This window comes from Pseudorca crassidens, chromosome 5, assembly GCF_039906515.1.
Source record: "Pseudorca crassidens isolate mPseCra1 chromosome 5, mPseCra1.hap1, whole genome shotgun sequence".
Classification (NCBI taxonomy): domain Eukaryota; kingdom Metazoa; phylum Chordata; class Mammalia; order Artiodactyla; family Delphinidae; genus Pseudorca; species Pseudorca crassidens.
In genome coordinates this window covers 57,458,109-57,485,201 of record NC_090300.1, presented here as the reverse complement: position 1 = coordinate 57,485,201, position 27,093 = coordinate 57,458,109, and positions in this window count along the sequence as shown.

Below are 27,093 nucleotides of genomic sequence, written 5' to 3'. Positions count from 1 at the left end.
GATTACACAGAGTGTAATCTGTGAAGCTGAAGAAGTAGAAAGGGAACACTCAGGTAATTCAGAGATAATTGCAGGAGACAGCTACCACCTCCTGGTATTCATGCTTGTACAATAACCTCCCTTTGAATATGGGCTGGATCTAGTGATACTTCTATTGAACAGAATAAAGCAGAAGTAATGAGATGTCACTTCCAAGATTAAGGTATGAAAAGACTATAGCTTCTCTCTAAGCATGCTTTCTTTCACTCTCTCCTGGGTTCCTCATCTGGGGAGAGCCAGCTGACAAGCCATGAGGCAGTCCTGTGGGGAGAAAGTCTCCTGTGTCAGGGAAGTGAGGCCTGCCAAAAACCATATGAGAGAGATTGGAAGCTGATTTTTCCTCCCAGTCAAGCCTGCAGATGTGACTGCTGTGCCTGCCAACAGTTTGAACGCAACCTCATGAGAAACTTTGATCCAGGGGCACCAAGTTAATGTCTCCCCATTCCTGACCTGTAGAAGCTGGGAAACAATAAATGCTTTAAGGCACTAGTTTTGGGTACTTTGTTATGCAGCAGTAATAAATGCACTAGGAAAACAAAAGGGAAAAGATGGATTACCAAAACCTGGGAACTCAGAGAGTGACCATGTGTGATTGGGTTCTCAGTCCTCTGAGGAGGAACTATATTTTATGGTTACCTCATAAAGGTGGAATGGACTCCCTCCCAATTATGGGTGGGATGTAGAAGCTGATAACACTACACACACCACGAGAATTTGAGAAAAAGTTGATGACACATACAAGGGAGCCCTGGGGAAAGAAGAGTAGGCTCAAGTAGGTTCATGCTGACTTGGGGGGAGACAGAGGGAGTGATTGGGCCTCTACAATGCCTCATAGGCGCTCTAGGGGTGTGGGTCTGGGGAAAAAGTTCCTGTGCATGGGCTGGAGATTTGCAAGGTGTTAAATTGCCCACCGGAGTGAAAGGAGGAGGCACACTGGGCTTTCTTATCAGCCTGTTCACACATGGGGCCAAATAGGAAAGGGAGGGTGAGGCTTAAAGTCAGAAATCAAAGATCAAAAAGTGAAGTCAGAGCTCTTTGTTACAGGGTGTCTCCCAGCTATTGCTCGTACCTTAGGAGCTCAGAAGAGGGTCCCCAGAAGAATGGTACTCTGACCTCTTAACAAGGGGCATGTTTGGCTGCAGCTGATACCTCTGAGAGAGCAACGCAAGACCAGTTTGGTGAGCAGCAAGAGACAACTGAGACCTTATCTGCTGCTGCTCAAACCATGCTGACAGGGAAAAATAAAGTCTCTTCTCTCCTCTTTTACTTTCCAAAATCCCTTTCGTGCTGCCTGTGAGTAGAAATTCATCAGTGTCTCAGAAATGAAACCTATCCTAGCCCCAGCATCATGGAAGACACTGTGGAAGGGTGGATTTGGAGCAGAGTCCATGGGCAAACACCCAGCACATTCCTCACCTTTGTCATCTCAGCATCTGTGCACATCTCTCCTCACATTTTTTTCACTTCTATAGCAATAACTTCATGCTTCTGCAGTTATTCAAACAGCAATACTCTCACCTTCTCCCTCAAAAAAGGAGACACAGACAAGAGCAGCAACATCACCCTTCCGATTTATTAGTTAGGTTAGTTCCTCTATTGGTTCAATCATAAATCCACCTTGGATACTCTATAACTGAACATGAAAGTAAAAGTAATAACAATCATCACCAAACTTTATTTAAAATAATAAGGACATAAGGAGGAAAGAGGGAAAATACTATATACAAAATGCTGGAGTCCTTGTTTCTGTAACCAGTCAGGAGAAAGTTGATAATTGTAACTTCCATTATCCATTGTACCTCAGCTGGTATCTCTGCTGGTTATGGTTATTAAGCTGGTAGAATGACTCAGATCTTTATTCCGGAAGAATTTAATGCCTCAGTAATTCTGTCTTTTTTGTGTTTCTATAGTTTTCCATTAATTTTTACTATTAAATATGTACATGGTAAGTGGTAACCCAGAGAAGCTGCTGGGTTCCAGATATAGTCCTCTCTGGACATGGTATAGCAGCAGCTTAATTTCTCCTTGATAATCAAGATCAATCGCTTCAGCTAATTAAGTATACCCCTCATTGACAGTTAATTCAGTGATATGGAAACCTCAAAATGGCCAGCAAGAAGTCTCAACTTCCAATTCAATGGAACAGTAGTCATGTCCCCTGGTAGTAACATTCCTTAGTTCCTTGGAAATTGAGATCACTAAATCAGAAGCATCCAAAGTTTCAGGGATGGGAAGCAAACTTTTGTAAGCAGATAACTAGGTGTAGTCATGAGAGAAGCCACTCATATTTCTCGCTCTAGATTCCTGGAGCCATACACTCCAACTTTGGGAGAAACAGCATCATATGTGCTCAAAACATATACTGTATGCTGCATCCCAGTCAGTGACATATGTGGAAGAACCAGTGAATATCATTCTGCCTCACTTATTTTGCTGTGAAACAATGTTGTGTGGGATTTCAAGATGGTGACTGTAGGTGTTCTGTAAGTCCATGAATGGTGCTGCTGGCCAAGCATTGCCGGCAGGTAAAGCAAATCCATACCCAGAATAAATGTGCCTTCTTGTGATGTCCAATCTCTGTACCCTCCATAGAGGAGCCATGAGATGAAAGGAGCCTGGGACCTTGACCTTCTGCTTAGAGGAGGGCTACCAGAGAGCCACTGAATCTAGAACATCCGCTTTGGACCTTGTGTGTGAGAAATAAACTTTTATTGCATTAAGACACTGACATTTTGGTGTTGTTTGTAATAGCTTTTGGCCTATTTTGACTAATTCAAGCAACAAATTTCCCTTCAATGAGAAATAAAAGAATTCTAAAGATCCATGAAGGAACTAAGGACTTAGTTATTATACACAAAAACTTTATTCTTTTCTTTAACATATAATATTAAGAAATATTTTTGTATGTTTGATCTATGAATTAAATTTTCTATCTTCATTCAGAAATGATTTTCTATGTCTGAAATAATGAGGATTTCTAAAAAAATTGTATTACTACTACTGTTTATTATTACTATTACTATTATTATTACTATTACTATTTATTGATTTTTTTTTTCAAAATATCAATATCCAAGTAGTTCAAAGGATTTCTTTCTATCTGTCTAAAGGATATGTTTCATTAAAGAATCCGTGAAGGACTATTCATGAAATCAAAATTTTAATTACTCAAAAACATTAAACTGAAGTTTTCTCTATTCCTCTTTTCCTCTAATGCACAGTATAATTTGCTTCTTTCCTTTTTTTACTTTTGGTATTCCAGAGTGATTTATTAACTAAAAGAATAACTGTATAATTGCCAGTTTTCTTTTTCATCACATTATAAAGCCTTTAAAATATGTTCACATCTTGAAAATCCAATTTTTACAAAAATTATTGATACATGGCTAGACTGTATGGTGGAAAAGAAACTTGAGAATTTCTCTTTTCCTGCTCTGTCAATATACCAAATGATCCAGAAGAAAATATTAAATGGTATGTACAGCCCAAGCTCTGTTTATTGGATGGATGGCTTAGCATGAATACCTGTGAGACTTTTCCATACTAGAACGTGTCTTAAATAGCTATAAGCAAAACACTCTTAATATAATTTAGAGTCTTCTTTGAAATAGAATAAAATGATCATCTAATGATTAAGAAAAAAGAAGTCTACTAGAATACAGAATGGTTTGAATAACTTAATAAACCTTGCAAAAGGTAAGGACAAGATAACCCATCCCAAATATTACATAACACTTGCCCTCCAACTTTCTTAATATAGTATATATATTTGAGGTTTCATCACTTTCATGATTTTTCCATTAAGTATATGATATAACTATTGATGTAACTTTCATATCTTCCATACTAGCATTCCAGTTTATGCAATGGACATAACTTCTTTTTCCCCTGCCATATGTCCTTGCCTTTGGGAAAATGGTTTTCTCCACCCCAGATGAATTTGATAGAACTATCTAGAAAAGAGCCCTGACTCCACGACCAGAGGCAAATTCTTTTTTTTTTTTTTTAAGTGATATTTAGCATTCAGGATTTCATGTTTAAATTTTATTTATTTATTTATTTAATTTTGGCTGTGTTGGGTCTTCCTTTCTGTGCGAGGGCTTTCTCTAGTTGCGGCGAGCAGGGGCCACTCTTCATTGCGGTGCGTGGGCCTCTCACTGTTGCGGCCTCTCTTGTTGCGGAGCACAAGCTCCAGACGCGCAGGCTCAGTAGTTATGGCTCACGGGCCTAGTTGCTCCGCGGCATGTGGGATCTTCCCAGACCAGGGCTCGAACCCGTGTCCCCTGCATTGGCAGGCAGATTCTCAACCACTGCACCACCAGGGAAGCCCAGAGGCAAATTCTTGATCCACGAACACCAATTATAATTTTTAAGTGACAAAGAGTTGAAAATCTCTAGAGGAAAGCAGAGTTGAGACAGATATATCAGCCCTAGCCTCTGTGCACACCCTTAAGCCTCCCAAGCACATGAGCCATGAAACCCTATTTTCCTTAAAAAGGTTTCAGTTGGATTTCTGGCATTTGCAACCAAGAGTCCAGAAATCAAAGCTTTCACTTACCACCCTTTTACTGGTTATTTCATCATGCCTTCTAACTTATTTTTTTTATTTATTTATTTATTTTCTTGAATTTTATTTAATTTACTGTTTAGAAAGCAGGTTCTTATTAGTCATCATTTTATACACATCAGTGTATACATGTCAATCCCAATCTCCCAATTCATCCCACCATCCCCACGCCCCTGTGGCTTTCCCCACTTGGTGTCCATATGTTTGTTCTCTACATCTGTGTCTCAATTTCTGCCCTGCAAACTGGCTCATCTGTACCATTTTTCTAGGTTCCACATAGATGCGTTAATATACGATATTTGTTTTCCTCTTTCTGACTTAATTCAATCTGTATGACAGTCTCTAGATCCACCCATGTCTCAACAAATGACCCAATTTTGTTCCTTTTTATGGCTGAGTAATATTCCATTGTATATATGTACCACTTCTTCTTTACCCATTCATCTGTCGATGGGCATTTAGGTTGATTCCATGACATGGCTATTGTAAATAGTGCTGCAATAAATATTGGGGTGCATGTGTCTTTTTGAATTATGGTTTTCTCTGTATATATGCCCAGTAGTGGGATTGCTGGATCATATGGTAAGTCTATTTTTAGTTTTTTAAGGAACCTCCATACTCTTCTCCATAGTGGCTGTATCAATTTACATTCCCACCAACAGTGCAAGAGGGTTGCATTTTCTCCACACCCTCTCCAGCATTTGTTGTCTGTAGATTTTCTGATGATGCCCATTTTAACTGGTGTGAGGTGATACCTCATTGTAGTTTTGATTTGCATTTCTCTAATAATTAGTGATGTTGAGCAGCTTTTCATGTGCTTCTTGGCCATCTGTATGCCTTCTTTGGAGAAATGTCTATTTAGGGCTTCTGCACATTTTTGGATTGCGTTGGTTTTTTTTCTTTAATATTGAGCTGCATGAGCTGTTTATATATTTTGGAGATTAATTCCTTTTCCATTGATTCGTTTGCAAATATTTTCTCCCATTCTGAGGGATATCTTTTTGTCTTGTTTATGGTTTCCTTTGCTGTGCAAAAGCTTTGAAGTTTCATTAGGTCCCATTTCTTTATTTTTGTTTTAATTCCCATTACTCTCAGAGGTGGATCAAAAAAGATCTTGCTGTGATTTATGTCAAAGAGTGTTCTTCCTATGTTTTCCTCTAAGAGTTTTACAGTGTCCGGTCTTACATTTAGGTCTCAAATCCATTTTGAGTTTATTTTTGTGTATGGTGTTAGGGAGTGTTCTAAATTCATTCTTTTACATGTAGCTGTCCAGTTTTCCCAGCACCACTTACTGAAGAGACTGTCTTTTCTCCATTGTATATTCTTGCCTCCTTTGTCATAGATTAGTTGACCATAGGTGCGTGGGTTTATCTCTGGGCTTTCTATCTTGTTTCATTGATCAATATTTCTGCTTTTGTGCCAGTACCATATTGTCTTGATTACTGTAGCTTTGTAATATAGTGTGAAATCAGAGAGTGTGATTCCTCCAGCTCCGTTTTTTTCCCTCAAGACTGCTTTGGCTATTTGGAGTCTTTTGTGTCTCCATACAAATTTAAGATTCTTTGTTCTAGCTCTGTAAAAAATGCCATTGGTAATTTGATAGGGATTGCATTGAATCTGTAGATTGCTTTCAGTAGTATAGTCATTTTCACAATATTGAGTCTTCCAATCCAAGAACATGGTATATCTCTCCACCTGTTGGTATCATCTTTAATTTCTTTCATCAGTGTCTTATACTTTTCTGCATACAGGTCTTTTGTCTGCCTACGCAGGTTTATTCCTAGGTATTTTATTTTTTTTGTTGCAGTGGTAAATGGGATTGTTTCCTTAATCTCACTTCAAGAATTTTTGTCATTAGTATATAGGAATACAAGAGATTTCTGTGCATTAATTTTGAATCCTGCAACTTTACCAAATTCAGTGATTAGCTCTAGTAGTTTTCTGGTGGCATCTTTAGGATTCTCTTTGTATAGTATCATATCATCTGCAAACTGTGACAGTTTTACTTCTTCTTTTCCAATTTGTATTCCTTTTATTTCTTTTTCTTCTCTGATTGCTGTGGCTAGGGCTGCCAAAACTATGTTGAATAATTGTGGCAATAGTGGAAATACTTGTCTTTTTCCTGATCTTATAGGAAATACTCTCTGTTTTTCACCACTGAGAATGATGTTTGCTATGGGTTTGTCATGTAGGGCCTTTATTATGTTGAGGTAGATTCCCTCTATGCCCACTTTCTGGAGAGTTTTTATCATAAATGGGTGTTGAATTTGGTCAAAAGCTTTTTCTGCAGCTATTGAGATAATCATATGGTTTTTCTTCTTCAATTTGTTAGTATGGTGTATCACATTGATTGATTTGGGTATATTGAAGAATCCTTGCATCCCTGGGATAAATCCCACCTGATCATGGTATATGATCCTTTTAATGTGCTGTTGGATTCTGTCTGCTAGTATTTTGTTGAGGATTTTTGTATCTACATTCATGAGTGATATTGGTCTGTAATTTTGTTTTTTTGTAGTATCTTTGTCTGGTTTTGGTATCAGGGTGATGGTGGCCTCATAGAATGAGTTTGGGAGTGTTCCTTCCTCTGCAATTTTTTGGAAGAGTTTGAGAAGGATGGGTGTTAGCTCTTCTCTAAATGTTTGATAGAATTCACCTGTGAAGCCATCTGGTCCTGGACTTTTGTTTGTTGGAAGATGTTTGATCACAGTTTCAATTTCTTTTTTTTTCTTTTCTTTTTTTTTTTTTTGCGGTACGTGGGCCTCTCACTGTTGTGGCCTCTCTTATTACGGAGCACAGGCTCCAGACGTGCAGGCTCAGCCTCCATGGCTCACGGGCCCAGTGACTCCACGGCATGTGGGATCCTCCCGGACTGGGGCACGAACCTGTGTCCCCTGCATCAGCAGGCAGACTCTCAACAACTGCACCACCAGGGATCCCCACAGTTTCAATTTCATTACTTGTGATTGTTCTGTTCATATTTTCTATTTCTTCCTGGTTCACTCTTGGAAGATTATAGCTTTCTACAAATTTGTCCATTTCTTCCAGGTTATCCATTTTATTGGCATAGAGTTGCTTGTAGTAGTCTCTTAGGATGCTTTGTATTTCTGTGGTATCTGTTGTAACTTCTCCATTTTCATTTCTAAATTTATTGATTTGAGTCCTCTCCCCCTTTTTCTTCATGAGTCTGGCTAATGGTTTATCAATTTTGTTTATCTTCTCAAAGAACCAGCTTTTAGTTTTATTGATCTTTGCTATTGTTTTCTTTGTTTCTATTTCGTTTAGTTCTGCTCTGATCTTTATGATTTCTTTCCTTCTGCTAACTTTAGGTTTTGTTTGTTCTTTCTCTAGTTCCTTTAGGTGTAAAGTTAGATTGTTTATTTGACATTTTTCTTGTTTCTTGAGGTAGGCTTGTATAGCTATAAATTTCCCTCTTAGAACTGCTTTTGCTGCATCCCATAGGTTTTGGGTCATCGTGTTTTCATTGTGATTTGTCTCTAGGTATTTTTTGATTTCCTCTTTGATTTATTCAGTGATCTTTTGATTATTTAGTAACATATTGTTTAGCCTCCATGTGTTTGTGTTTTTTATGTTTTTTTCCCTGTAATTCATTTCTAATCTCATAGCATTGTGGTCAGAAAAGATGCTTGATGTGATTTCAATTTTCTTAAATTTACAAAACTCTGTCATGTGGTCACCCTTAACTACAAGATATCTGGAAACTATAATCTTTAGTTGGGCAAATATGTGGCCACTTAAAACTTTATTATAATACATGGAAAGAAGATAATGAAAATAAGAGACAACAAGGAATCTACTGCAGATCTCAACAGATCCAGAGGCTTCAACAACATTCATTTGCTTATTTATATTAATTACTTTAGACTTAGAGTATGAGAAAAGAAGGGGAGGAAAATGGAAGTTAGGTCATGATGTTCCTTATGTTGTCTTTTTATCCCTTTTTGTAAGTATTAGATGAAACAATACATAAAATATATCCTGAAGAATTCTATAGTGGGAATGCTATCTATTATAACATTTTTAATGTTAGTATTAGTAGTATAGATAGATGTGATAGATTGAGTTATTATATTTAGGTATTCATTTCCTCATCTTTGTAGGAAAATTTTACATCCTTACAATTGCTGCAATTACTATCTCAATCCCAATTTTTAGTCCTTAGCTAGTTCTTAGAGCCACAACTCATTGGCTGAAAAAGAGGCATCTCAAGAAGAAGAACTCAACAATATCACAGCAAGTGTATACAGCCATGATTCCTCCATCATTATTTAAAGGTATCTATGGCTATTTACTTAGATAAACATACTCTGGGGAAAGAGAAATGCACGTATTGAAGAATTTTGGCTAAAGGGTCTGAATTTATGCTGGACCCAGAGTCCCATCTTGGTTCCCTCAATTAGAATAGGAGATCTGGTTAATAATCATAGCATATTGACAGGTCCTATGAGGGGAAACCTCACTGTCATCAGTTCAGGTGTGGGTGTAACCAGAAGACTTTGTATATAGAGGGTCATTGTGATGCAAAAATGTTTGCTTTTGACTTGTTCTAAAATATCCATCCAGTAGATGATGAAATGCAAAGAGAAACTCACTATTAAGACATTAATACTTAAGACTATTAAGACACTATTAAGACATTAAGATAGTAAAGTTTCAGGCAGGATTCCCCAGCATTCTGCAGAATGAAATTTTAACTGCAGACATATTTGCTGGATGAATCCTGGACTCATACAATCACCCCAGAGTGTGGTCCATGGGGAAATAATTCCCCTGGTTAGGGTAAATTTTCAGCAATTGTTTTATATCCTTAGTATTGAGGTCTCCAGAAATATTTGCCTGAACTGCCCTGAAAATAGGAATTATAAGGGGCCAAAAGTTGGAAGATCTGGTGGAGAGAGTGTGGGTACTGGAGCTACAAATATCTGCATTAGAATCCTCATTCACTTCTCACTAGTTGTAGGACCTATAGTTGATAATTTTTTTTGTGTTGCACTTTTCCTATTCAAATTACTCTGTCATTTCTCTCTTTCAATAGGACTAAGATGGATATACCATCTGTAAGAGAAAGCTATCCAGAATTCAAAAACAGCTCCTGGCATACTACTACTGAACTCAGATAGAAACTGAGCTTCTGACCTGAGAGCATCAAATAACCAAGTAGTAAAAATTATCAATCTTGACCTATCAAGTCATAAAATTGGGCGAGCCCTGTAGCAATCTGTTGTAAGATGGAAGTGGTCTATCAATGTTCAGGCTCACATACGTCCAGAGAATATAAGTAACCTATAAGAACAAATGGCCCAGACTCCCATGTCAGCTGCAACTGCTGTATTAACAGCTCTCCTTCAGCTTCTTGGGAGGGGTTCTCCATTACCAGCTGATAGAGGAGGGAAGTTTGGACTTGATTCATGAATGGATTTTCTTGGCATATGGTTGCAAGCTGAAAATAAACTTTTTTTTTTAACCTACATCTCCTACTCCAGAATGGTCCTGAAGGAGGTAAGGGGAAATCCTCTCAAAGGGCAGAGCTTCAGCCAGGGCATCTGGTCATTTACTTTGTGTAGAGAGAGAAGTGGTCCAAAGTAAGGGTATAACTGGACGCTTAGGCAGTGCTGAATGGGTTAGCCGTTTGGTCAGAAGTCTGAAAGGAGCACAGTTGGAAGACTGGGGACTGTGTTTAGAGCTATGACAGCGGGCATACAGTGTGAGCATCTTTGTTTAGCATGCTAACGACCCTCCCACCCCCCGCTTCCATCCTTTTATGCCATTTCTCATTAAAGCACCAGATCATTTGTACTGCAGAATTTCTCACATTTTCCACTGGACTGATTATATCAGTGTGGTATTAATTAACATGTTCCTTCACACTCATGTCTTTACAGTAATATGACAGCAGATACAGACTTGATTAGATCAGCTTTGTTTTCTCTCTCTCTCTTTCTCTTTTGGATAATAAACCACAGAAAGATGATATTATGTGTACTACCTATTGCATCTTATCAAGAAGATCATAATATGATTGTCCTACTTTTGAAACTGTGCACCTCAGATTGGGACTTGAACCCACGTGTCCGGACTTGAACCCAGCCAAAACCCAGATTGGGACTTGAATCCACATGGCTGGGACTCAAACCCGGCCAAAACCCACAGTCTTCCGACTGAGATCACACACTTGGTTTCAGGACTTAATGAAGCTCAGGTTCTTGATGTCTCATCGCAGAAAGAATTCAGTGAGAGACAAAGTGATAGGTAAGAAGTGGATTTATTTAGAGAGAAACACACTCCACAGACAGAGTGTGGGCCATCTCAGAATGTGAGAAAGGCACCAGCGTATGGGGTTGTTAGTTTTTACGGGAGTGGGTAATTTCATAGGCTAATGAGTGGGAGGAGTATTCCAGCTATTTTAGGAAGGGGTGGGGATTTCCAGGAATTGGGCCACTGCCCACTTTTTGATCCTTATGGTACTGTCATGGCACCTGTGGGTGTGTCATTTAGCTTGCTGATGTGAGCTTGCTGATACTGAGGCTCAAGGTCTAGTAGAAAAAGTCGACTTGTCCACCATCTTGGATCCATTTGGGTCTAATAAGTTTGTCCTCTGGCTATGTCATTCTTTCAAAAGTTGTGCCCTGTCTCCTTCCTTCCTTATATAAACCATATATATGATTTATATATGTATAAATCACATATATATGAGAGACATATTTTGATATCATTTTGATAATGATTGCAGACATTGTCTTTTCATTGCAATTTCTTGCACCTTTTGCAAACCGTGCTAGAAAACAAATTTTTTTTAGAAATAAATAAATAAAGCATAAGTTTGTTATTTGTTTTACTTATCTATTTGATTTTATATTTGTATCTCTTCTGTTACTTTGAAAAACCTTGTTTCTTAATGATATAAATATAATTATTCATTTGCTTTATCAATGTGCATATATAATACATATATTAGTTTCAAACTAATAATATCATTATATGAAATACCAGAATAATGATATCAACATTACTATTCACAAGAGCATTGAATACAATTTCAGTGTGCTTTTGGTATTGTTTCTTTGTTTCCCTTAGGATATGTCCACTAGGGATGTAGAGTCAAAATATTGTGTTTTAAACTTATTTGGAATAATTCTTGTCCATTCAGTTATGGTACCAACCAGATATACACTTAGGTTGACAATTTGTCACTTAGGTTGTTTCAATTTTTTTTCAAATTTGGGGCATGGTTTGTTCTGTCATCCTGATTTATTATTTTTTCAAAAAATATGTATGACATTTATATAATTCTGTATTCAAAACTAGCTTTCATCCTGAGCTCTCTCTCCTGTTCTCTCTTTTCTTGTACAGGTAAACCACTTTTATTCATTTTTGACCTACCAAGATTTTGGATTTTGGACCCAAATAGTCTGGTTCCTTAGTCCATGTTCTTAAAATGCTGGATTGAAACTGCCCCATCAGAAATTACAAAATCTTTTTTTATTGGGGGGAGTGGGGGAGGTGTGTACAGTTGAAAATTGCATATATGTGTACCCAGTTCTTAAGATGTAAACTTGGAAAATATCATTCCTGGGCTCTCCATAAGTTTCACCCCTTACCTGTACCTCCCAAATTCAAAACCACCTGGCAACAGCTAAAAGCCTCTTTTATGGCTTTTTGTATTGTTCCAAAAGCTTACAGTCTTAACCCAGATACCTACTTTATAGATTCAAAGCATGCAAGCTTTGCAGATATTCTTTTGAAGTTTGCATTTATAAGCCTTTGTGTACCAGCCTCTGTAAATTTCCATGTGACCTGTCTGAACTGCTTGAAGACAGAGTATGAACAAACATTACAAGCTTTTTGTGAAAGAGAATGTAGGTTCCATATAAAAGATTTTCCTTAAATCCAGTTATATCTCCTTTAACCATCCCTGTTCATTCTGACAAAGTTTCACTACCCTAGGTTACTATCACATTTCTCTCCTCTCCTACTTCCTGACTGTTAAACTGAAATTCTGTAAAGAAAAATATCAGTAAGCAAAAACAGAAACCAAATTTGATAGCTCCAGTTATATTTTATCTCCCTATTTCATGCAACAATAGACTCAACCACATCATCCTACATTAATTTACTGTTTGTGTTAGAGCTCTATATATTGGGGTTTTTTAGTGTTTTTGTTTGTTTTGTTTTTTTTAATTGTTGACTCTCATGTTAAGATTGAATTTCCCTAGACATAAGTAGGACATTGGTAATTCATATTTCCAATGTTCTTCATTTAAAAAAATTATCCGTGTCATCCTGTGCAAGTTACTTAATTTCTCTGTGCTTAAATTACCTTAACTGTAAAATGGAGATTATAATATGTATTTCCCTCATAGCAGGGATAAAATGAGGGAATACATCAAAGTTTTTAGATCTGTGCCTGGTACAGATAATTATTTTTGCACTCCTTCCAACACCAAGAGAGCTATTTATTTTATTTATTTATCCACCAGAACACTTTATCCCTTTTCCTAATAGTTGGATAGTTTAAATGCCTGATTTAAACTGAGTTTAGCCTCTACCCATAAAAGAGAATGGTGGTTAATTATAGTCAAGAGATGGGGCAGGAGATCAAAATTATTGGAGTTATTGCAAATACCCACTTAGGACATACCTCAGGTACTGGGCAGACTGAGGTAACTGGGGTACTGAAGGGACAATCAAATTTAAAATGAGAATCTTTTATGAGTAAGTAAGTCCCTCTTCTGCCCTCTGGCCATCATCATGAATTATTTGTGAAACTAGAAGAAGGTCATGGTCAGCCGGGGAGCATCACTTGACTGTCACTAAGTAAAGAGTGGCCTGATCTAGAAATTATACCAATGACTGTCAACCTATTATATCCAATGGCTCCCCTTTTAACAAATATTTTGAATATTCTCTTTATTGTGTTAAAGTTAAATTCATAGTTAATATAGCTTATCTACACAATAACAAAATTAATGAATCAATATGTTTAATCTGATATAAGGGAGAAAAAAATGCAATTTACAATAAAATAGTATGTACTTCAATATGTGAATGTTCCATCTCCTTAGTTACTAGACTATATAACAAAGTGGACAATTGTTTGTACCATATGTACAATAATTGTGAATGCTATAACCAAAAATCTGGACTGATGAGACATGTTTTAATGACAAATCAAGTATATAAGTAGCATTGTCACTGTGAATTTCAGCAATGGTGAACACTCTTAGTTAAATCTTCCCTCAGTTTACACAGTATTAGCTTTATTGGAAAATTCAATATATGTTAAACTTGCAAGAAATATAGTTTTTTTTTTAATATATACAATGAAGTTAGGTTTCAGAGTCCTATTGTTATAAAAAGGTTTTTAATCTATGGGAAGATTTGGTGGTACATTTTAAGGTCTTATGGAATGTGGGGCAGTGCTTATTGTGCAGAACATCTAACAGCCCTTCTTCCACCCAAATGAATACCAGTATCATCTACTAATCTTTGCGACAAACAACATTACTTCCCCTTACTCCAATATTTCCAAAACCTCCCCTAGAGGGTAATACTAAGAGGAGAGAGAAGTGCCAAAACAGCATAAGTACATTACATAGATTAAAGAATCTCCATTTTTTTCCTCATTGCTAGAAAGATATGATAAGCGACACGCTACTCTGTACCTAACTGTCATCTTGGAGAGATTTCTGGGATAGCAACAGATATCTGAGAAGTTAGGAATTTTTACCTGAAGAAAATAGGATCTAATGATGTTGCTTAAATTATTACATAGAACTAAATTTTCCCCCATTATACATTAGGTGAGGAATTATGGTTTTTCAGACAGCTTAGCTGTACCCAAGAAATAGTTGTCAATAGTGTATTTTAATACCTCAGGGAATAAGCTAACTGCAAAAGCTAACTGCAATATGGAGGCTACTTGTGACCTAAGGGAGAACAATCTTCATGGACTTCTGTGTTGCCATGGGAGATATCCTTGGGAGACAAGGATATGGAGACAAAGAAGCCTGGCTGTGAAAAAAAGAAAAATGTCTTTTCTCTTACTAATCTGCCTTTTGTCAGTGCAATTTGCAGGCCCCCAAACACTGAACATAAGAGGGTAGTAAAAAAGTATTGTTCTACCCTGACAATGGCATACTAACTAGCAGGAGATGAGAAGCAGAGAAGATTTTTTTGTTTTTGAAGATGGGAGAAACATAAACAGGTTTATTTGCTATGGAGAAAGTGTCAGTAGAGAGGAAATGGTTGAGATAATGAAGAGTGGAGCTGATCAATTAAGGGTGCATGCTGCAGGATGAACTCGTAAGCCACAGTGAAGGGATTTCTCTTTCCCAGGGAGCAACTGTGGAAGTCAAAGCAAAATATTTGGGGATTTGGAATCAACTGAAGGGAAAAGCTCAGGAATTCTTGCATTTCATTCAACATATTTAATCATTAAATTTGGATTATATTTTGAGTAAATCTTCAGAGGGTTTATTAACCTAGTTTCAATTAATTCTTCATACTTGTTTTTTTTATTGAACTTTTAAAGTATAACATATATAAATAAAATTGCCTAAATCATAAAATTATAGCTCAATGAATGGAATAAACCCCTATAACCACCAGCCAGGTCAAAAGACAAAATATTACTAGCACCCTCAGAAGTCCCCTCTTGGCCTCTTCAAGTGACAGTCTCCCCTCAAGGTTGACCATTAATCTGACTTCTAAATCATACGTTAGTTTTGCATGCTTTTGAACTTTATAAAATATATGGAATTATACAATATACTCTTTTTTGTCTGACTTCTTCCACTCAACATGTTTTTGAGATTTGTTGTGCGTGGTTGCAGACTTTTTATTCTCATTGCTGTATAGTATTCCATTGTGTGTATACACCCCCAGGGTATATATCCATTCTACTCTTGATTGTCATTTGGGTAATTTGTAGTTTTAAATATTATGCATAGTACCACTATGAACATCTTTGGTTTTGCCTTGGTTTACACACTTACATATTTCTGTTGGATATAGACTTAAGAATAGAAATAAAGGGTAAGTTGGTTTTTTTAACTGCCAAAATTTGTTGACCTGTTTTACTAGCATGGAGAAACAGTGACATCTGGTGCATAAAACAATGAATTTCAGGTTTCGGTATATATCTGAAACTTTTTAGAGAATCTATTCTTAAAGGTGATATGATGTCACAAGAATCCATATGTACAGTGAACTTATAGTTCTTGTATCCGATATTAAAATTAATCTACAATGTATTCACTTTGAACACAAAGAATTTAAGAATAAAATTCTTAAACTCATAAATAATTGATAGGTCAAGTAATTAGGTAAGATTAACAGATTTATGGAAGAAATGCTATTTTGATGTGTACTAATGACAATATTTTAAAATGCAAATCACTATCCTTAATGTTGCCACAAAGTGAAAGGCTTTAAGGTTTGTGAAATACGCAATTTTCTTTCTAACCTAAACTAAAAAAGCTTGAACAAAACAAAATACAAATATACAGGAATTCTATGTTTATAAGGTAATTAAAATGTAAAACTAATTTATATGTTGGAATTTTTTAGAATAATTAAGGAAGTTCTCTGTCCCTTAATAAACATTTCTAGGTCTGCTGAAAAAGCTAAACTTTAAAAAGAAATACATTATATGATTAGAAAACATACAAGTGCATACTACTTTACTTTTATGTTTGCATGTAATCTTTGTTACAAAATAGATGGATGGGTCACGTACATCCTTTAGGGCATTGTTTGGTTATATCTACAGTTCTCGAAGGATGGTAGAGTTTTTTTCCATGACACCATGAAGCTCATGTATCAAGGTTTATCACACTGAAACTTAATGCTCTTTAACATTTATTCCACAAATATTTATTATAACCTTTTATCTGCAAGCATATTAGCTAGTGGAGTCCTAGATGAAGTTCCCACTTTCTCCCCCCTGCCCTCCTGAACTCCCTCCTATCCTTTTCTTCCTTTCTTCTATCTCTCTTTAATGTAAGAGAAACATGAGTAAATTTAAATGCTGACAAAAAAAAATTGATTACTGGAGATATTGAAGACACATGAGAGAGCTGGAGCGATGGATGGAGCAGAGAAGGCAGAAGAGCAACAATGGAGGAGTAAAAGATAAAAATAGAGCGACAGGAAGCTGAGGAAGATTTGGTTACTGTTTTCTATAAGTAATGATTGAGTTCGTATTCTGAAAGTGACATTGGAAGAGGTATCTTGGTAGTTTGAGAAAGTGAAGAAAATTTGTTGTAGTAATTGTTGACAACTGGGGAAAGTAGGAGCAACTAGAGGAAGTATAAAGGATTCCTGAAAAGCACTGAAAGCCCAGTTGAGGCAAAAGATCTTGAATTGTGATGGGGCTAATTATCAGCAGTGCTTATCAAGCAAAGTTTGGTCAGAGAGGAGGAGGATAGGTGAGCTGGGTTGGGTTGAATTTTTTAAGAATATATATAACAAAAGATAAATGGGCCAGAGAGATAAGGGTCTAAAGGATAATTATGAAAATATTTCATGGAGTCGATGTGGGATCTGAAGATAAGGGGTGTTTCGCAGATAGATTACAGATAGATTTGATGGAGCGAGAGAAGTTTCATGATTCTTCAGTACTTGGAAATTAGATGAAGACAAAGTATTATGGTAATAATGAAATAGAAGAGGTGGAAGGACGAGTGAGGTTAAGGTGAGAGGAAAATTGTGAATTGATGACTTTATGAAGCATTTGCAGTGGTGAGTGCAACGGGAGAGTATGGCAAATGTGAAGTGGAAATGGAAGTCATTGGAAGTGAGGAAGTCATTAAATAAGAGGCAAAGATATTAGATGGACGTTTGTAGATAATCAGAATAGCTGCGGAACTTAAGCAAGTCTGAGTGATTTAACAAAGCCCTTAATAAATGAGGGACAGTGATCGGGATATTAGTAGATGAAAGTATATTGGTGAGGACCAAAAGTAAATAAATGAAAAAATTAATAATTTTCAATAGAAGAAAATTAACTGATTAATACGCCTATAAAACAATGTCTGAACTTACAAGTAATAAAATGACTGTAAATAGAAAAAAAGAGAAACCTTATATTTTATCTATGAAATTATCAGAATTCTAAAAAATCACTGTCAAGGGTGTAATGAAATAGACACTTTAATAAATGTGAATGTAAACTATTGGAACATTTTGGAAAGTAATTTAACAATATTTATTAAATATGTATCAGTAAACTTTGACCAGGTAATTCCACTTCTGGGAAACTATTATAAAGGGATTGTACAAAATAATTTCAGTGTTACTTAAAATAATCAAAACTGAAAAGAATCCAAGTACTTAACAAGAGAGGAAATTCTTCTTGTGTAATGTTAAGTAGAAATGTATCTTGCAATATTAAATATACAATATGATCAAACTTTTTAAAACCAAAACCTATGCATTAAAAAAAAAAGAAAAAAAGATTGGAACAAAATGTCCTAAGAAGAAAGAAAAATAATACTTTTTCCTCATTTAAAAATATTTTCTTTTGTGTTTTTCAAAGTTTCTCTATTTAGTGCTTTATTAATTTTTACTGGAAATGTAAAACCAAGTTTATTAACAGTAGAGCCAACCACCAACAGCACTACCACCAACAAAAATTCTAACGGGTTAAAAATATAAAATAAAATCAAAAGAAATGTGAACCAAATAAACAAATAAAATAAGAGAATGATAATCTAAATTAAGATTCTAATGATATTTAAAAGTGGAATTTCATAGGTTGATTTGAAAGTTATTCTTGAGGAGTAAATGAAAAGGGAAACATATACATTGTAAAGTTTAATTTGGTAGAGCCTATTTATAAGTATCTCTAAAATTTTTAAGTGTTTAGACCCTTTGACACAGCAATTCCACTTTTGGGATCCAAACTTTAAAAATTGTTAGAACAAGTGCAAAAGATATATTTGTAAGGCTATTTAACATAACATTATTTCTAATAGTAAAATCCTGTAAGTAACTTAAGTGCCTTTCACTGAAGAATGGTTAAATATATCATGCTGCTTCTGTTATGGAATGCTATGCTGGCTCTGAAAAGAATGAGATGTGATATGTGACATTGATGCAAAAGATCTCTAAGACATAGGTGAAACTCATAGCAGTCCTGGCTTCTATCAACAGGTGAAAAAAAATCATAGGAGTTCTGGAGTATCAGACTCATCCTCCTGCTGATAACAATGATAAAATTCTGGGGAAAACATTAGAAACAAGATTGTTTAAAGGCAACCAAAATCAGAAACTGGAGGGAGTTTGAACCTTGGAAGAACGAGACCCCATACAGATTGACAAAACTCATTCTCTGTGTATCTCCTTATTCTGATTTCTGACAATTCTAGCTGCACTTGTCTCTAAGCTCTCTCCTCAATTCAGTGAGACTGTTGGACTCTTTTTGCATTTGCCTTCCTTATGCCAAAATCTGGGAATAATTTCCAGTCAGAGGTCAGGGCCATGATAGGACTCACCTCATTTGATTTCCTTTCTTAAGGATCACAGATCTGTCTTACCTATTGCCCACTATCTGAAAATAGTTGTTTTCTATATTTTTTCCACTTTCTAGTTGACAGCAAGAGGTAATTCTAGACCATATTACATCCCCATGCCTGTAAGTAGAAGTCTCACCTAGAATTTTAGATCCAGCAAAAATATCTTTTGAAAATGAAAGAAAAATAATACATTTTCAGATAAATGGAGGCTGAGAGAACTTGTTGCCAGAAGAATTTGCCACAGAAAAAGATATGCTAAAGGAATGTCTTCAGACTGAGAAAATTGATACCAGATGGGAATTCAGGTATATAGGAAGGAGTGGAAAATAATGGAAATATTATATGCACAGGTAAACACAAAATATTAACTTAATTACTTTCTTAAATTCTTCAAGTCATCAAATACTTAAAAGAAAAGTAAAAGCAGTATATTTTGAGGTTTATAACACTTTCAGAGATAAATATGTGACACAGTATCACAAAGGAGAGGGACAGTGCAAACTGAATTTTACCACTATTTCTTACACAATATGTGAAGTGACATAATATTAATTCAAGAAGATTGTGATTGATTAAGGATGCACACTATAACCCCTAGAGGAAACATGCCAAAACTCAAAAAGCTAAGCAAAGCAAAACTCCACAAAGCTGTATTAGCTAAATAGCCCATAGAACAGACAGTACGAGATATTAAAAATTTTATTAAATCAAAAAAAGACATAAAGGGAAGAACAAATAAACAAATAGCAAATAGAAAGCAAATAGCATGATAGTAGATTTCATCTCAATTACATCGATAATGTGAATTCAGAGTTTATAAAATGCATAAAAAAGCAAATCCTGGTCTTCCCTGGTTGCGCAGTGGTTGAGAGTCCGCCTGCCGATGGGGTTCGTGCCCCGGTCCGGGAAGATCCCACATGCCGTGGAGTGGCTAGGCCCGTGAGCCATGGCCACTGAGCCTGCGCGTCCGGTGCCTGTTGCTCCGCAACGGGAGAGGCCACAACAGTGAGAGGCCCGCATACCGCAAAAAAAAAAAAAAAAAAAAGCAAATCCTAACTATTTGCTGCCTACAAGAGATCCACTGAACAATAATAAAGACAGAGTGAACATAAAAAGATGGAAATACACCAAACATTAAACGTATGAAAGCTGGTATGCTATAGCAATGTCAGACAATACAGACTTCAAGACAAGAAGCATCGTCAGACTTAAAGAGAGTCATTTTATAATCAGGAAAAGATCAGTTCATCAAGAAGACATAAAAATCCTAAAGTGAATACACTTAATATTTCAAGGGCTCCCCTGGTGGCACGGTGGTTAAGAATCTGCCTGCCAATGTAGAGGACACGGGTTTGAGCCCTGGTCCAGGAAGATCCCACATGCCACAGAGCAACTAAGCCCGTGGGCCACAACTACTGAGCCCGTGGGTCACAACTACTGAAGTCTGCGTGCCTAGAGCCCATGCTCCACAAGAGAAACTACCGCAATGAGAAGGCCACGCAACACAATGAAGAGTAGCCCCCACCTGCTGCAACTAGAGAAGGCCCACGTGCAGCAATCAAAACCCAAAGCAGCCAAAAATAAAAATTAAAAAATTAATTTTAAAAAATAATGATAATATTTCAAAATACGTGAAACAAAAATGGCCAGAATTAAAGGGAGCAATAGATAAATCCCCAAAGTTAAAGATTTTAATACTTCTTTCAGTAATTGGTAGAATAAGTAGACAAAATATCAGTGCAGGTCATCATATAAGATTTGAACAACACTATAAATCAACATGATCCAAGTGACATTTACAAAACACTATATCCAACAACTGCTGAATATATATTTCTTTCAAGAGTGCATGGAACATGCACGAAGATAAATCATATGCTGAACCATAAAACAAATATTAATAAATTTCAAAGTTTTGAAATCATGTTCCCTGTCCACAACCAAATTAAATTAGAAAAAAGTAGCTGAACAATATGTGCAGTATGATCTTATTTATGCTAAACAATATTTTTTAACATCTTTATTGGAGTATAATTGCTTTACAATGGTGTGCTAGTTTCTGTTTTATAACAACGTGAATCAGTTATCCATATACATATGTCCCCATATCTCTTCCCTCTTGCATCTCCCTCTCTTCCACCCTCCCTATCCCACCCCTCTAGGTGGTCACAAAGCACCGAGCTGATCTCCCTGTGCTATGTGGCTGCTTCCCACTAGCTATCTATTTTACTTTTGGTAGTGTATATATGTCCTTGCCAATCTCTCACTTCCTCTCAGCTTACACTTCCTCATTCCAGTGTCCTCAAGTCCATTCTCTAGTAGGTCTGTGTCTTTATTCCCGTCTTGCCCCTAGGTTCTTCATGACCTTCTCTTTTTTTTTTTTTCTTCTTAGATTCCATATATATGTGTTAGCATACGGTATTTGTTTTTCTTTTTCTGATTTATTTCACTCTGTATGACAGACACTAGGTCCATCCACCTCACTACAAATAACTCAATTTCATTCCTTTTTATGGCTGAAAAATATTCCATTGTATATATGTGCCACATCTTCTTTATCCATTCATCTCTTGATGGACACTTAGGTTGCTTCCAGGTCTTGGCTATTGTAAATAGAGCTGCAATGAACATTTTGGTACATAACTCTTTTTGATTTCTGGTCTTCTCAGGGTATATGCCCACTGGTGGGATTCTTGGGTCATATGGTAGTTCTATTTTTTGTTTTTAAAGGAACTTCCACACTGTTCTCCACAGTGGCTGTATCAATTTACATTCCCACCAAGAGTGCAAGAGTGTTCCCTTTTCTCCTCACCCTCTCCAGCATTTATAGTTTCTAGATTTTTTGATGATGGCCATTCTGACTGGTGTGAGATGATATCTCATTGTAGTTTTCATTTGCATTTCTCTAATGATTAATGATGTTGAGCATTCTTTCATGTGTTTGTTGGCAGTCTGTATATCTTCTTGGGAGGATGTCTATTTAGGTCTTCTGCCCATTTTTGGATTGGGTTGTTTGTTTTTCTGATATTGAGCTGCATGAGCTGCTTGTAAATTTTGGAGATTAATCTTTTGTCAGTTGCTTCATTTGCAAATATTTTCTCCCATTCTGAGGGTTGTCTTTTGGTCTTGTTTATGGTTTCCTTTGCTGTGCAAAAGCTTTAACGTTTCATTAGGTCCCATTTGTTTATTTTTGATTTTATTTCCATTTCTCTAGGAGGTGGGTCAAAAAGGATCTTGCTGTGATTTACGTCATAGAGTGTTCTGCCTATGTTTTCCTCTAAGAGTTTGATAGTGTCTGGCCTTACATTTAGGTCTTTAATCCAGTTTCAGTTTATTTTTGTCTATGGTGTTAGGGAGTGTTCTAATTTCATACATTTATATGTACCTGTCCAGTTTTCCCAGCACCACTTACTGAAGAGGCTGTCTTTACTCCACTGTATATTCTTGCCTCCTTTATCAAAGATAAGGTGACCATATGTGCGTGGGTTTATCTCTAGGCTTTCTATCTTGTTCCATTGATTTAAGTTTCTGTTTTTGTGCCAGTACATATTGTCTTCATTAATATAGCTTTGTCGTATAGTCTGAAGTCAGGGAGGCTGATTCCTCCAGCTCTGTTTTTGGTTCACAAGATTGCTTTGACTATTCAGGGTCTTTTGTGTTTCCATACAAATTTGAAATTCTTTGTTCTAGTTCTGTGAAAAATGCCAGTGGGGGGCTTCCCTGGTGGCGCAGTGGTTGAGAATCCGCCTGCTGATGCAGGGGACATGGGTTCGTGCCCCTGTCCGGGAGGATCCCACATGCCGTGGAGTGGCTGGGCCCGTGAGCCATGGCTGCTGAGCCTGGGCATCCGGAGCCTGTGCTCCGCAGCGGGAGAGGCCACAACAGTGAGAGGCCCGTGTACCACAAAAAAAAAAAAAACAAAGAAAGAAAGAAAGAAAAATGGCAGTGGTAGTTTGATAGGGATTGCATTAAATCTGCTTTGGGTAGTAGAGTCATTTTCACAATGTTGATTCTTCCAATCCAAGAACATGGATCTCTCCATCTATTTCTATCATCTTTAATTTCTTTCATCAGTGTCTTATAATTTTCTGCATACAGGTCTTTTGTCTCCTTAGGTAGGTTTATTCCTAGATATTTTATTCTTTTTCTTGCAATAGTAAATGGGAGTGTGTTCTTAATTTCACTTTCAGATTTTTCATCATTAGTGTATAGGATTGCCAGAGATTTCTGTGCATAAATTTTGTAGCCTGCCACTTTACCAAATTCATTGATTAGCTCTAGTAGTTTTCTGGTAGCATCTTTAGGACTCTCTATGTATGGTATCAGGTCATCTGCAAACAGTGACAGCTTTACTTCTTCTTTTCCAATTTGGATTCCTTTTATTTCTTTATCTTCCCTGATTGCTGTGGCTAAAACTTCAAAAACTATGTTGAATAAGAGTGGTGAGAGTGGGCAACCTTGTTTTGTTCTTGATCTTAGTGGAAATGCTTTCAGTTTTTCACGATTGATGATGATGTTGGCTGTGGGTTTGTCATATATGGCTATTATGTTGAGGAAAGTTCCCTCTATGCTTACTTTCTGCAGGGTTTTTATCATAAATGGGTGTTGAATTTTGTCAAAAGCTTTCTCTGCATCTATTGAGATGATCATATGGTTTTTCTCCTTCAATTTGATGATATGGTGTATCACATTGATTGATTTGCATATATTGAAGAATCCTTGCATTCCTGAATAAACCTCATTTGATCATGGTGTATGATCCTTTTAATGTGCTGTTGGATTCTGTTTGCTAGTATTTTGTTGAGGATTTTTGCATCTAGGTTCATCAGTGATATTGGCCTGAAGTTTTCTTTCTTTGTAATATCACTGTCTGGTTTCGGTATCAGGGTGATGGTGGCCTCATAGAATGAGTTTGGGAGTGTTCCTCCCTCTGCTATATTTTGGAAGAGTTTGAGAAGGATAGGTGTTAGCTCTTCTCTAAATGGTTGGTATAATTCACCTGTGAATCCATCTGGTCCTGGGTTTTGTTTGTTGGAAGACTTTTAATCACAGTCTCAATTTGCTTGTGGTTGGTCTGTTTATATTTTCTGTTTCTTTCTGGTTCAGTCTCAGAAGCTTGTGCTTTTCTAAGATTTTGTCCATTTCTTCCAGGTTGTCCATTTTTTTTGCATAGAGTTGCTTATAGTAATCTCTCATGATCCTTTGTATGTCTGCAATGTCACTTGCTACTTCTCCTTTTTCATTTCTAATTCTATTAATTTGAGTCTTCTCCCTTTTTTGCTTGATTAGTCTGGCTAAAGGTTTATCAATTTTGTTTATCTTCTCAAAGAACTGGCTTTTAGTTTTATTGATTTTTGCTATCGTTTCCTTTATTTCTTTTTCATTTATTTTTGTTCTGATATTTATGATTTGTTTCCTTCTGCTAACTTTGGGGGTTTTTTGTTCTTCTTTCTCTAATTGCTTTAGGTGCAAGGTTAGGTTGTTTATTGGAGATGTTTCCTGTATCTTAAGGTAGGATTGTATAGCTAAAAACTTCCCTCTTAGAACTGCTTCTGCTGCATCCCATAGGTTTTGGGTCGTCGTGTCTCCATTGTCATTAGTTTCTAGGTATTGTCTGATTTCCTCTTTGATTTCTTCAGTGATCACTTCGTTATTAAGTAGTGTATTCTTTAGCCTCCATGTGTTTGTATGTTTTACAGATCTTTTCCTGTAATTGATATCTAGTCTCATAGGGCTGTGGTTGGAGAAGATACTTGATACAATTTCAATTTTCTTAAATTTACCACGGCTTGATTTGTGACCCAAGATATGATCTATCCTGGAGAATGTTCCATGAGCGCTTGAGAAGAATGTGTATTCTGTTGTTTTTGGATGGAATGTCCTATAAATATCAATTCAGTCCATCTTGTTTAATGTATCATTTAAAGCTTGTGTTTCCTTATTTATTTTCATGTTGGATGATCTGTCCATTGGTGAAAGTGGGGTGTTAAAGTCCCCTACTATGATTGTGTTACTGTTGATTTCCCATTTTATGGCTGTTAGTATTTGCCTTATGTATTGAGGTGCTCCTATGTTGGGTGCATAAATATTTACAATTGTTATATCTTCTTGGATTGATCCCTTGATCATTATGTAGTGTCCTTCTTTGTATCTTCTAATAGTCTTTATTTTAAAGTCTATTTTGTCTGATAAGAGAATTGCTACTTCAGCTTTCTTTTGGTTTCCATTTGCATGGAATATCTTTTTCCATCCCCTTACTTTCAGTTTGTATGTGTCTCTAGGTCTGAAGTGGGTCTCTTGTAGACAGCAAATATATGGGTCTTGTTTTTGCATCCATTCAGCCAATCTGTGTCTTTTGGTGGGAGCATTTAGTCCATTTACATTTAAGGTAATTATCGATATGTATGTTCCTATTCTCATTTTCTTAATTGTTTTGGGTTCGTTATTGTAGGTCTTTTCCTTCTCTTGTGTTTCTTGCCTAGAGAAGTTCCTTTAGCAGTTGTTGTAAAGCTGGTTTGGTGGTGCTGAACTCTCTCAGCTTTTGCCTGTCTGTAAAGGTTTTAATTTCTCCATCAAATCTGAATGAGATCCTTGCTGGGTAGAGTAATCTTGGTTGCAGGTTTTCTCTTTCATCACTTTAAATATGTCCTGCCAGTCCCTTCTGTCTTGCAGAGTTTCTGCTGAAAGATCAGCTGTTAACCTTATGGGGATTCCCTTATGTGTTATTTGTTGTTTTCCCCTTGCTGCTTTTAATATGTTTTCTTTGTATTTAATTTTTGACAGTTTGATTAATATGTGTCTTGGCGTATTTCTCCTTGGATTTATCATGTATGGGACTCTCTGTGCTTCCTGGACTTGATTAACTATTTCCTTTCCCATATTAGGGAAGTTTTCAACTATAATCTCTTCAAATATTTTCTGAGTCCCTTTCTTTTTCTCTTCTTCTTCTGGAATGCCTATAATTCGAATGTTGGTGCGTTTAATGTTGTCCCAGAAGTCTCTGAGACTGTCCTCAGTTCTTTTCATTCTTTTTTCTTTATTCTGCTCTCCAGTAGCTATTTCCACTATTTTATCTTCCAGGTCACTTATCCGTTCTTCTTCCTCAGTTATTCTGCTATTGATCCCATCTAGAGTACTTTTAATTTCATTTATTGTGTTGTTCATCGTTGCTTGTTTCATCTTTATTTCTTCTACGTCCTTGTTAAATGTTTCTTTCATTTTGTCTATTCTATTTCCAAGATTTTGGATCATCCTTAGTATCATTATTCTGAATTCTTTTTTAGGCAGACTGCCTATTTCCCCTTCATTTGTTAGGTCTGGTGCATTTTTATCTTGCTCCTTCATCTGCTGTGTGTTTTTCTGTGTTCTCATTTTGCTTATCTTACTGTGTTTGGCGTCTCCTTTTTGCAGGCTGCAGGTTCGTAGTTCCCGTTGTTTTTGATGTCTGTCTCCAGTGGCTAAGGTTGGTTCAGTGAGTTGTGTAGGCTTCCTGGTGGTGGGGACTAGTGCCTGTGTTCTGGTGGATGAGGCTGGATCTTATCTTTCTGGTGGGCTGGTCCACATCTGATGGTGTGTTTTGGGGTGTCTGTGGACTTATTATGATTTTAGGCAGCCTCTCTGCTAATGGTTGGCATTGTGTTCCTGTCTTGCTAGTTGTTTGGCATAGGATGTCCAGCACTGTAGCTTGCTGGTCCTTGAGTAAAGCTTGGTGCTGGTGTTGAGATGGAAAGCTCTGGGAGATTTTTGCCATTTGATATTATGTGGAGCTGGGAGGTCTCTTGTGGACCAGTGTCCTGAAGTTGGCTCTCACATCTCAGAGGCACAGCACTGACTCCTGGCTGCAGCACCAAGAGCCTTTCATCCACATGGTTCAGAATAAAAGGGAGAAAAAGTAGAAAGAAAGAATTAGTAGAAGTAGAAAGAAAGAAAGAAAGAAAGAAAGGAAGGAGG